Source organism: Grammomys surdaster, unplaced genomic scaffold, assembly GCF_004785775.1.
Source record: "Grammomys surdaster isolate TR1022 unplaced genomic scaffold, NIH_TR_1.0 126086, whole genome shotgun sequence".
Taxonomy (NCBI): domain Eukaryota; kingdom Metazoa; phylum Chordata; class Mammalia; order Rodentia; family Muridae; genus Grammomys; species Grammomys surdaster.
The window spans coordinates 4,501,493-4,513,227 of record NW_021620894.1 but is presented as its reverse complement, the minus strand read 5'-3'; positions in this window follow the sequence as shown (position 1 = coordinate 4,513,227).

Here is an 11,735-nt window from a genome sequence, read left to right as displayed (position 1 = left end):
CTCTCTCTCTCTCTCTCTCTCTCTCTCTCTCTCTCTCTCTCTCTCTCATGCGCGCGTGCGCGCGAGTCTGTATTGATCTCTGAGGGTTTCTCTTGATTCCTGATAATGATTTTAGAATAACTTTGATGGACAGTATTTTTAAGCTTCCATGGGGAACTAGAAAATTTCCAGTATCAGTACAAGGAGGCACACAGATCACTCGACAATTTATGATGAAAGTGATTCTCTTTTCTAAAAGAAAAAAACATAGAATCTCTGACAGGTTTTTGTCTGAATATTAGGGGGAAGAAAGAAGAAATTAGAACTGAAGGCATTTGGGGAAATTTTTAGGTTGGGATTATTTTACCTTCTCTACATAAATTCCCCATATCTTTCTCTGCTTTTGTTGTTGAAAGAGGCAAGTTTTGACATAAATATTTGTGTGTTGCGTAATCATTCATACATACCTACAATCATATGTTAACACATATGTACACATGTGCTAACATTTTTATCTGGTACATGCATTGTGCGATGTTTTGCTCAAAAGCAGGAGAAAGAAAAGGACTTTCAATTTCCTCCCCCCAAAAATGTTCCAAGCTTTCTTAATGACAAAGCTGTTGGAGAAAATGGTGAGTGCTAGAAACCAAGAGACCAGCCTGATCTGCACACAGGAGACTTCTGGGGACAGAGAATCGCTCCTCTAACAGTGGGCAGGAAAGACCATTTGGAGGGGCTGGGACATGAGACCAGATTAGAAGAATGAAAAGGCTGTTCTTACATATAGATGACAAACCAGAAAGCCCAAATTGTCCAGTAGAAACAAATTACAAGGTCCTCCCTTGTAGCAGGAAATATTTAAAAAAGAAGTGCAAGGTCCCCCATTTTGCCCAGCTACTCTCTGCCCTGGTGGGCTGGATGGCCTTTCTTATCACATGGAGACTCCCTGACTCAGTCTCCAAAATACCTCCACCCAGCTCGCTAAGTTCCCACTGGTGGGTGGCTACCATGCCAGCCCCATGCTTCAAAACTCCCATGGCCTTTAGTGGTGCACATCAGGCAAACCCACACTTTGCCACTCTCTGGAACCCAGACAAGCCCCCGTTATGAAGGAAAACACCACACAAACCTAGTTCAGAAACAATGGTAACTTAATTGCTGGGTGCAACAACTACAATCCTAATCTTGTAAACCATATTAAATCTAAATCCTCAAGTGGAGAATCCCAGCGGATCTGCTATTGAAACCGGGAGACACTAGTAGCTACAACTTGTCCTCATGCTATCCTGTCCAAAAGGACCGCCTCCTCTCTCTCTTCTGCTTCCTCTCTTCCTCATCCAACCCAGAAGTCCCGCCTACTTGCCCAGTGATTGGCTTCTTTGTTCGTTATTCACAAGAAATCACCTGAGTCCGTGACACACTCCTTGTCCACTGCAGCCCCTCTCAGGAGAGTGGAATTAACATCAAGATACATACAATACCAAGGCCATCCACAACACTCCCTCCTCAGGTTCAATTTTCTATGACTATTGTCACTAGAATCAATGAGTAACTCGCTCGCTCTTTGGAGACCAGGTTGTGTGTCTATAACCCAGGGAGATCTCATGACTTCAGAGGAAGGTCTTATTTCCACTTCTTTGGAGATCTCACTGGATTACCTTTTCATTTCTATTACTGAAGAACCAATAAGAATAGAAGGTAGAATTGATATTGGTTATTACTAATTCAAAATGATTGAGTCACTATTTTATCAGTTCATCTCATTTAAAAACCTGCACTATTTATAAATGGTCTAGCTTTATGCTCAGTACTGCCATCAAAATATTTCGCAGGAGAGTGATCATATCAAATTGGCAGTGCAGGAGAGATGACTTAGTACTTCAGAGTTTTTACTTTCTTCCAGAAAACCCAAGTTCAGTTCCCAGCACCCATGTTTATCCAACATATCGTGCAGCTGACAGCAATCCATAACTCAAGCTTCAGGACATCTGGCACATTTTCCTGGCCTCCACAGGTTCACTCATGTATACACACAGAGACACAACAATTCATGAACATAAATACATTTTTAAACAGTGAAGGTAAGAACAGCAGTGCACACAATGAGACGCACATGGTATTCTCCAAAGTCCTGAGGGGGCATAGTTAAACATAATGACATTAAGGGTGGCTTGGTGGACAAAGGGAAGCACTGGCTGTTTATAAAACAAAAGTGGAGTTTAACTGATCAAGGGAAAAGTGTATTAAAGATGGGGAATTTATATTTGTAAATATGATGCCAATGAAATAGTTGTTGCCGCAGGCAAGGAATGTCTGCCTAGGAGATCAGCTCTAGCTGGTTTCCTGTAAAGACTGAACTTTCAGATCCAATAATAGAGTTCACTGCACCAAACAATAGACATAAAAACACACAAGAATTGTTAGTTTATGAAGTATAATGTAATCAGCACTATCTCTTTTTAAGTAAGTTGACTATTATTTGTGTTTAAATGTAGCTGCCAGAGGAAATAGTTCAACACTATCCTGTACAATACATTTGGGCACAAAACTTAAAATATATATGAGAAATTGTGACTGAAACAAATTTCTTAATTGTTTGAAATTTTTAGGTACTAGTAGTAAAGACTAAGAAGCCTATGTGTGAGTGGTATGCACATACTCAGGGGAAGATGGTTCTCAAAGCCAGCCAAACCGTCTTTGACAAGTGATAATGACAAAATCCACAACTCTAACCACAATATGAACTAAGGACTAAAACTTGTATGGTATAACCAAACTTGCCATTTGAGGGAATTTCATGGCCTGAAATGGTTTAGTTTTGGAAAGTAGATAGAAAATCCTTCATCTCAAATAGCTAGAAAAAAATAAAGTCAAACACTATAGAAGGAAGTGGGTAGTAAGAAACCGTAAAGGTAAAATCAGAAATAAATTTGAAAATAAAATTAATTGATTAATTAGGAAACTCTCTGCCATGTATAGACTTATGATTTAAATCAGAAAATAAAGGGAAGTCATAGCATACTTGAAGTAAAATATAACAGAAGGACTAAATGCAAGATGTGTATGTGCTATAAAAATCATCTCAATGAAACATTTTCTCCTATGAAATCCACAACAAAACGATGAATCTCTAGGAAGTTTACAATTAACCAAAGCTTATAGGGGGAAGTCATGGATATTTTGAGTGGATGAATTAATATGCCAAAAAAAAACCTAGAAAAAAAACAATTATGAAATTGTTCTATCTATCACATAAAAATTTTAGGGGGAAACAGACTCCGCGATGAATCTGCAAAAAATCTGCGAAATATCGAAATGAGTGTAACCTGTAAAGAGAAAATGCTGAGCATGTACTGGTGTATGTAAGAAGCTAACATAACTGTAATTAAAATCTTACCTATAATTTGTAAAATTGGACTGTAGGCAACACTTCCTTTGTGACTGTAGATAACTTAACTAATACACTATGAGGCAAAGGATATGCTACAGAACAGATACTACCCTCGCTGTTCTTCACACAGAAGAATACACCCTGAATAAAAGAATAAACATTTATTTAGAGCACTGAATCTATTGTCCAATCAAAACAAGGACTGTGGGGACTAGAGAGATGGCCCAGCAGTGGACAACATCTGCAGAGGAGGTGTGCTCCCAGCACCCACATGGAGCTACTCACAGTTGCTTATAACTCCGTTCCAAGGGTTCAGCGCCTTGTTCTGGCCTCTGCAGTTACCTGCACTCACACTCACATACTGATACATAGACACATGCATAAGTATAATTAAAAACAATAAAATTAAGGGAGGCTACACAAACATGTCAGTGACACTACAAAACTTAATATCTGTCATTGAAACGAATTATACTGAAATAAGGAAAACAGTATTTCATCTTAATATGTAAAGGAATTTGTATCCTAAACCAGTGACAAATACCAAGCTTAATAAAGTTGGCACAATTTGGGAGAGACGATGCTGACATAATGAGGCAGAACTAAGAGCAGAATTATTTGAGAGCTAAAAACTCAACAGTCATAATTTCCATAATACTTTATTGTCTACTACAAATCCCTTCACAATGAGCTGAAAAAAAATTTAGCATGAATTAGCATTAAGTCAAGTGGTGGATTACAAACCCACATACGACACTCAATTACTTTTCAGTATAAATACAATAAATCAGAATATGATAAAAATATAAAATAATATCAATATAACAAATAAAAGCGAAAGCCTGCATTGAAACACATAAAGACGTGTTAGTATAAAACATATTGAAAATTAAGCACATATTTTCAAATCCCATGAATAGTCTGTCTTCTAAGGAAGAAATCATTTATCCCACCTCATTAGAAATCAAAGAAAATAGAAGCATCAAAATTTGATTTCTTCTTAACAAATCAGAAAAAGATTTTCAAAATCATCACATCTCATTCTGCAAAGTTGAAAATGCTTCCATGAATATGAATTTTGGAATAGGTACTGCTTTCTAGAAAGAGACTGTACAATAGTTTTCAAGAACCATGGAGAGTTGTACTACTGGGTTTGGTAGTTCTACTTGTAAAAATACATCCTCATAAAATTATGAGAAATGCATAAAAAGATTATGTATGAGCACATTCATCATCAGTTATTCATAGTAGCAAAATTTTAGAAGCAATCAAAGTGTCTAAAAATAATGAGAGATTTGGAAAATTATGACATGTCCGCCTAAGATCAGAACAAATAACATTTGCACAGAGCAGCTAATGACACAGGAGAAAGACTATGTGATGATCAGTTTTAGTGAGGCAGAGGGAAGAAACACACTAAAGACGTAGTGGTTATAAATCTCTGTCCATGGATGATGAATTATTCCTAAAGTACTTTTACATGTTTCTTCATTTTCTCACATTTGAAAAGCCTTGATCAGACATAAAGCATTATCGACTGTTCTCAATTTGCATTTTCTACTGTTCAGCTTCTTTCCAGGCCTCTCCCCTTTTCTCCACCAAGATCTATTCCAGTCATTGTAGGATGACACAGGGACTAACTAAAAGACAAACAAACAAACAAACAAAACAGATGAGAAGATAGAGTTCTGCCAGACTGGGTGCCCTCCATCTTGATGTCTTGACTTACTACAGATGCAAATACAACAGGGACAAGCAACCATGAACTGAAAACCTCTGAAACTGGTCTTCTTTAATTTTGTCATGTATACTGTCACTGTGACTAACATACAGTATACCAGAACATGGCCAGGGAACAGCAATGGGTAAAATTCCCAGGAGCTACAGCCGTTCTCATTCCTGTGTGAGCATTGGATAAGAAACAGTTTCCTCAGAGCCACAGAATACTTGGGCAAGTTCTACAAAGTTCTCACCCTCCACTCTCAGGCTCAGAACTATGCTTGAACCCTGAATGTATTCAATGTCTAATAAATTAAATAGGGATTTTTTTTTTAGGAGATTCCAAATCTCCTTAAACTCTACAGCCAACTTTAGGCAGATCATTTCTCTATGAACTTTAAAAAGGAACTTTAGTGTTTAAGAGATTTAAATTAAAATTTAATAATTAGACATTCAAGGAGGGGCTTTGTCAATGACCTCGAATCTGCCCTTTCTTCTGAGAATAAAATGAATCAGTCAATGACAAACTTGACCTCATGTTCCTCTCTCCTATCTGAAAAATGTGAGTCACAAGGGAACCGCTCTCCGTACTCAGAACAGCAAACTATGAGGGAACCACTGTTCCCTTAAGGCCGGAGTCGGGCATCTGGAGTGGAGATCCATGGTGACTTTGTAGCTCTCTGTCAACCAAGGAAGTAGCTCATAGACATACAAGGCAGGGCATATCGCAAGTATCAACTCTATTGGGTTGATACATGCCAGTCAGTTTCTACAATACCTTTCTTGATTACAGAAAAAGATTAAGTATATTTGAAAATGGTTTTAAGCACTTAATGTAAAATTGGTTTTGATAATGGAGATTAATTAAAAGCTGTGCATTTTGAAAATCTTTTTTTCTTCAACTTGAATAGGGAGAAATGTATTGCTAAATTATAGATGCATAAAAGGTAAGTTTGTCTGGAAAATGGGAGTTAATAGTCTAGTAATCCTTAGAATCAGTACTCAGGGAGAATTATTGACCTAATATTTGTAAGGGCACTCACCAGAAAGTATAATGCCTATGCATACGTGAAATGTATTTGTTGTTATTTGAGCAAACTGACACCCAGAGATAGTTCTTCTCATTAAAAAGTAGGGGTTATATCTGTCAAAGTTCTCCTCTTCCTTCCCTTTATAATGTGCTATTCTATTAGAAAGTACTTATGCACACTCTTGAACTTACCATGGCACACCTAAATTCTCCATGGCTAGCATATCATCTTCATGCTAGTAGATTCTTTCCTTACTTTATTTTCTCCCAACAACTTGAACTCTCTATTCTACTTAGCAAAAGGAGAATTTTCATTGCGTGCATTTACTCTTCAAGTTCTAAAAATGTTCCTCCAACGTGGGATGATTTTAAATCACCAATCAAAATAGGAGATATATATGGGTTTGTAAAGATTTGGTCCATATTTTTGTCTCTTTAGATGACAAACATGTCAATGCAAAACAATATTCTAAAGTCCATGGGAAGCTTGAGAAAGCATTTTTCATTTTCTTTATGGCGGCTGAACACACTGTGCTGCGGTGTTTGCTGCTGTAACAAATAAGCCCCCAACTGTATTAATTGTTCTAACATGAAAGATTTCTTTTCTCTTATGTAAAGTCTGACATAGGTGTTCCTGAATGACGGCTCATTTTCTTCCAGGTCGTGAATCAAGGACCCAATTTCTTCTCTACCTTCAATATGTGGTTTCTAAAATTGCCACCAACTGTCTATCTGAAGGCAATGGAAGGAAGGAAAAGAAGCACAGAGCATAGCACTTGAGTGACAGGCAGCTCTGCTCCGAGACTTTGAAGTAAGCCTGTGGGTTATATTAGAATTCCTCTGCCCAAAGCTTGGTTGTGAGTCTACAGTCAAATAGAAAGAAATGTGGGGAGCACTGTCTAGTTATAAAAGCAAGTAAAGCAAGGTTGCGACTCAGTGAACAACCAGCCATTCTGACACACACATGTTCAAGAATCAAAGTATGAAACAAACCACTACTTTGACTTGATTTGAGCCCTTTAGGTAGTGTTTTGATTTTTGATCAAATATACTGGCATCATCTTGAGTCAAGACTCATCTAATTATAAAAGCATAACTTGGAGCCCAGCTTCTTTCCATCACAAGAGTATGTCAGTAAGTAGAAATTTTTCTTCATATCCATTCAAATGAAGAAGCTAAGGCCATAGTCTCCAGGTGGATGCTCTGATGGCAGTCATCTGGAAATAGCAGTGTCAGGACCAAGAGATTATCCATCTGAAGAGGAAGGTGTGTGTGTGTGGGGGGGTGAGTAAACAAAGAGGCCTTAGTCTGTTCAGAAGAAACACTGGAGCTCTGGAGGGTTGATATCTTCCAGCCACTTTGCTAACTTAAGATCCCTGCAGGCTGGGGACTGCCATCACCACAGTATAGCAATGACTCCATCCTAGGGGATAGATATTGAAAGCCTGAACAAAGTTGCCTTGTTCTGTTCCCAAGCCTATAGTATTTCCATGTGTCGTGTTGTTCCAGCTGGGCAAAGTGATTTCCAAGTTATAGTCTCTGAGTCTCAATTAATTTTACTTAGGGCATTTTCACAGACGTACGATGAATATTTGAATTAAGATGTTTCTTTTCCTTTTGAAATTGACTTGTGTGTTACCTGCTTGCTGGCCATTGCCAATGGTCCTCACAACTACAGATAAGAGCTAGGAAGCCAACTGAGTCTTAAAAGAGGGAAGTATGGATTTGACAGAGGCAGATGATTAGGTGTCTTCTAGTGGATACTCTGCGTTCCCATCAAAGGCATGGATGGTTACCAAACCTTCCTCTTAGCTCCCCACTCCTAATAGGGATTGGATACTTGGGTATGCCAGCCTGCCTGCAGTGCACAATGGCTTGAGGTGATGACACAGTGTCTGGGTGGCTGGTGAGTCCACAGTACCTAGGACACACCTTAAGAAGGGCAGGAGATATTAGGAGATGCCTTCTTGTCTCAATCAGGTAACATCAGAAGCAAGCCTCCTTTTGAGTGCAAACTCCTACAGGGCAATAGCCATAAACAGCCTCAGTCAAGGATGGCTCAATGCATTCCCAAGATGCTAGGTTCCATTAAGAGAGCTTCATAGAAACCTCATTCTATTTGAAAGACTCTAACTTCTGATCACTCTAACTAGATAGTATCTAATCAGACAGGTGGTTAGATGGTTCACACACCACTAGCCTTACTAGCTTTCAGGTACTGGATATGGGTTCAGGCATTTTTTAGGAGGATGACTTGTGTCTGGTTCTACTCTGTGACCTCAATAGAGTGAAAGGATCACCTGCTTCCCTGTCATGAACTTCTGCAGTTGGACCTTGACACACCTTTTGTAGGTAGGAGGTCTTTGGTGCATAGTTTAGTACTGCCAGCCAGGTAACCCAGCAACCCCCAGTGGTACTTGAATTTTGGGGTAGGTTCCTTTGATGGTAAGAGTTATCTACATGACTCCTTTAGTGCCAAATGATCTCACTGTAGAATCTCCTCTGTTCCCAGGAGAGTAATGAGCAATATTCTCTTTAAGAGCTTGGGGTCAAAGTCCATATCCACAGCTTTGTTCCAGTTCCTGGTACATCTAAGGAGCCTCTTCTATTTCAGGAACAACCTTTGGATCATGTCACATTGGCAAGATAGTAAAAAAGTGCTTTCAGTTAGATTTTATTCATCATTTATAATAATTGCTAAAATTACAGATGAAATAGGCCATTATATCATCCTGCTCTCTTGCTAGTCAGTATGTTTGTGTGCGTATGTGTGTGTGTTTTCTTTTATAGCTTCTATAAAAGCAGCCTTCACAAGGTTTGATCATAATTATCTCTTGGCCATTTGTGTCAACTGCAAAATATTCCAAGTGAACTAGGTTTCTAATTTTTTTTTTCAGTCTAATTTCCATCTGGGAGATTCCAAATGTTCAGGCTATTTCTTTTTCTTCATCATCTATAGGAATCCAGTACTAGCATAGTTGACCATGTTTGAATAATGACATGGGGTCTAATTCACCTTATTTTATATAGTAGCTAGAATTATGTTGGAGTGATAGATGTCAGACAGGAGTATGCATACCCTTGATAGGAGGGATTATGTTTGCAAATTATCCTTGCAATTCCACCATTTCTTAATGAAAATGTTCCCATATCATGTTTCTATGCCCTGGTTTCTTCTAAAGCATGTGAATGAACTTCTAATAGCATTGCCACATAACTAACATCAGCACCCTGTCACATTTGCTTTAGAGCCACTGGGCACTAGGTCACCTCCCAGATGAGTAAAGGGCTGAAGCAGAATTCATTTCACTGCACTGAATATAGAAGAGTATCAGTGTGCTGACAAAATGGTGACTTCTCAGGCATTGGCGTGGGGAAGAATTCAGGAGAGAGAATAACTTCAGGGCATAGGATGGCAGAGACAGAACAAACATAGAATATTACACCAACCTGTACTCACATTTTGGCCAATTTTAAATAGTCTTCTGTTATACTGGCTGAGATCCAGTAGTTTTTAAACATCAAATCATGTGTCACATCACGTTAAATTCGTGGTGGTGACTCTAATAGTAATTCATTGAGCTTTGTTTCTATTTTGTTTACAGATAGTCTACATCTATAAGGACTTGAGGCTTAGTTATGTGATGATAAGTCTTTAAAACAAAAACAAACAAACATGACATTGATGAGTTGGAGATGGTTCAGAGGTTAAGAACATTTTCTGCTCTTCCAGTGGACCTGGATTCAGTTCTCAGAATTTACATGGTAACACACTTACAGTTATATTGTTAAATTATTTCTAAATATTTTTCTACATATTTATGTTTATACTCCAGACTGCTCTCAGCCTTGGCCAGAGAAGCTTCTTCCTGCAGTGGGCAGCACTCAGTGGGCAGATGCATGCCTGCCAAAGGGCTGAGCACAAGACGCTAAGTATTCAGCCCTATGTGAGACTTCTTTCTTGAATCCACCTCCCACCAACAATGTCAGAGAGCATTGTAGACTAAGAGGTGGAAAGAATATAAGAACTGAGGATGGGAAGGAGGGTGGGGAGGAGTGCCGTGAAACACGATCTTCTGGGCTAGGCATGACTATTGCACTGATGAATTTACAGCAGCTATAGTTACCTGCACAAGATCCATCCTGCACAAATCTAACATAGATGGAGACATTCTCTCCAGATCGAATCCTTTATGGAGGAGCTGATGCCAGTTGATAAATACTGGGAATGGATTCTCTATCTCTTCCTCCTCCTCTTCCTCTTCCTCCTCCTCCTCCTCCTCTTCCTCCTCCCCCCTCTCCTCTTCCTCCCTCCTCCTCCTCCTCCTCCTCCTTTCTCTCTCTCTCTTTCTTCCTTTCTCTCTTTCTTTCTTTCTTTCTTTCTTTCTTTCTTTCTTTCTTTCTTTCTTTCTTTAATCTGCGGACATCAGTAGATTTCCCGTGCTCCAGCATAGGGCACCACACCCATATATATCAGTAATGCTAACTTGACTTAATGAATTATCAGGGGAAAGGGGGAATAAACTTCATTCCAAGGGGGCCATGTTGAAAAATACTTGAGAGAAATTGGAGAGGGAAATGAGGAGCAAATATGGTCATTTCCATGTTACACTGAATACACATATGAAGTTGTTAAGAGTAAGGAAAAATGCTACTAAAAGAAAATCCAAGATCATCCTTGGATATATAATGAATTTGAAGGTGGGAAGGAACACATGAGACCTCGTATTAAAAATAAAACTAAACTAAAAACTTTAAATTTGAGTCATGGGGCTTCATGAGGGTTGTTTTTTCTTTGTTTTTATTTTTTGTTTTTGTTTTTTTCTCCTATTCAAGTACTGATCATGCCTGACTTGGTTCAGCTTCAAGGCTACAAAAAAAATCTGGCATGTTCAGGATGATAAACTTGTCCGTAAATCTGAGTTGTTTGTCTTTAAAATAGATATCTGTACATTTCTCAAACAGAAGGAGTACCACACAGTACGATTACATCACGCCTTTCTTGAGCAAGTCTACTCAATCTACTGATATCTATCAGGTCTGTCCAAAGACGCATCATTGCTTCATTTCAGTGGCTTATGAATCACATATTGATACAGGCTTGATGATTCATGAGGAGAGGGAAACCTGATTTTCTTTCCTTTGCACTTTCCCTTGGAGGATATTCTGGCCATATCACTAAAGCCATGCTTCTTATGGCCCTGTGGGGAACTGCTCCCAATATGGTGAGTTAACAAAACTCTACTGATTGCCTATGCTATCCCTAGATATTTACTTCTGCTGCTTAATAAGACGAAGGAACTTTATATCTCATGAGTTTTATGTCTAGAAAAGGAAAGAAAGAGCAGATCCAGGTCAACAACAAGAAGTCATTAGACATGGAATAGGTGTGAACAATTGCCAGATTAGGATGGAAGGCCTTCCCAAACAGTCCTCGGACATGTCTTTGTATAAAATCTATGGAGTCCCAGCAGTCTTGGACATATTCAGCTCCTTCCTTCACATCACAGGAACAGAAGCATTGTGATTACTAGTCTCCTAGGCGGATGCTCAATTGTTCCTTTGTAGGGATCCCCTGACATCAAAACCCAGTAGATGGGATGTGATGGAGGGTAT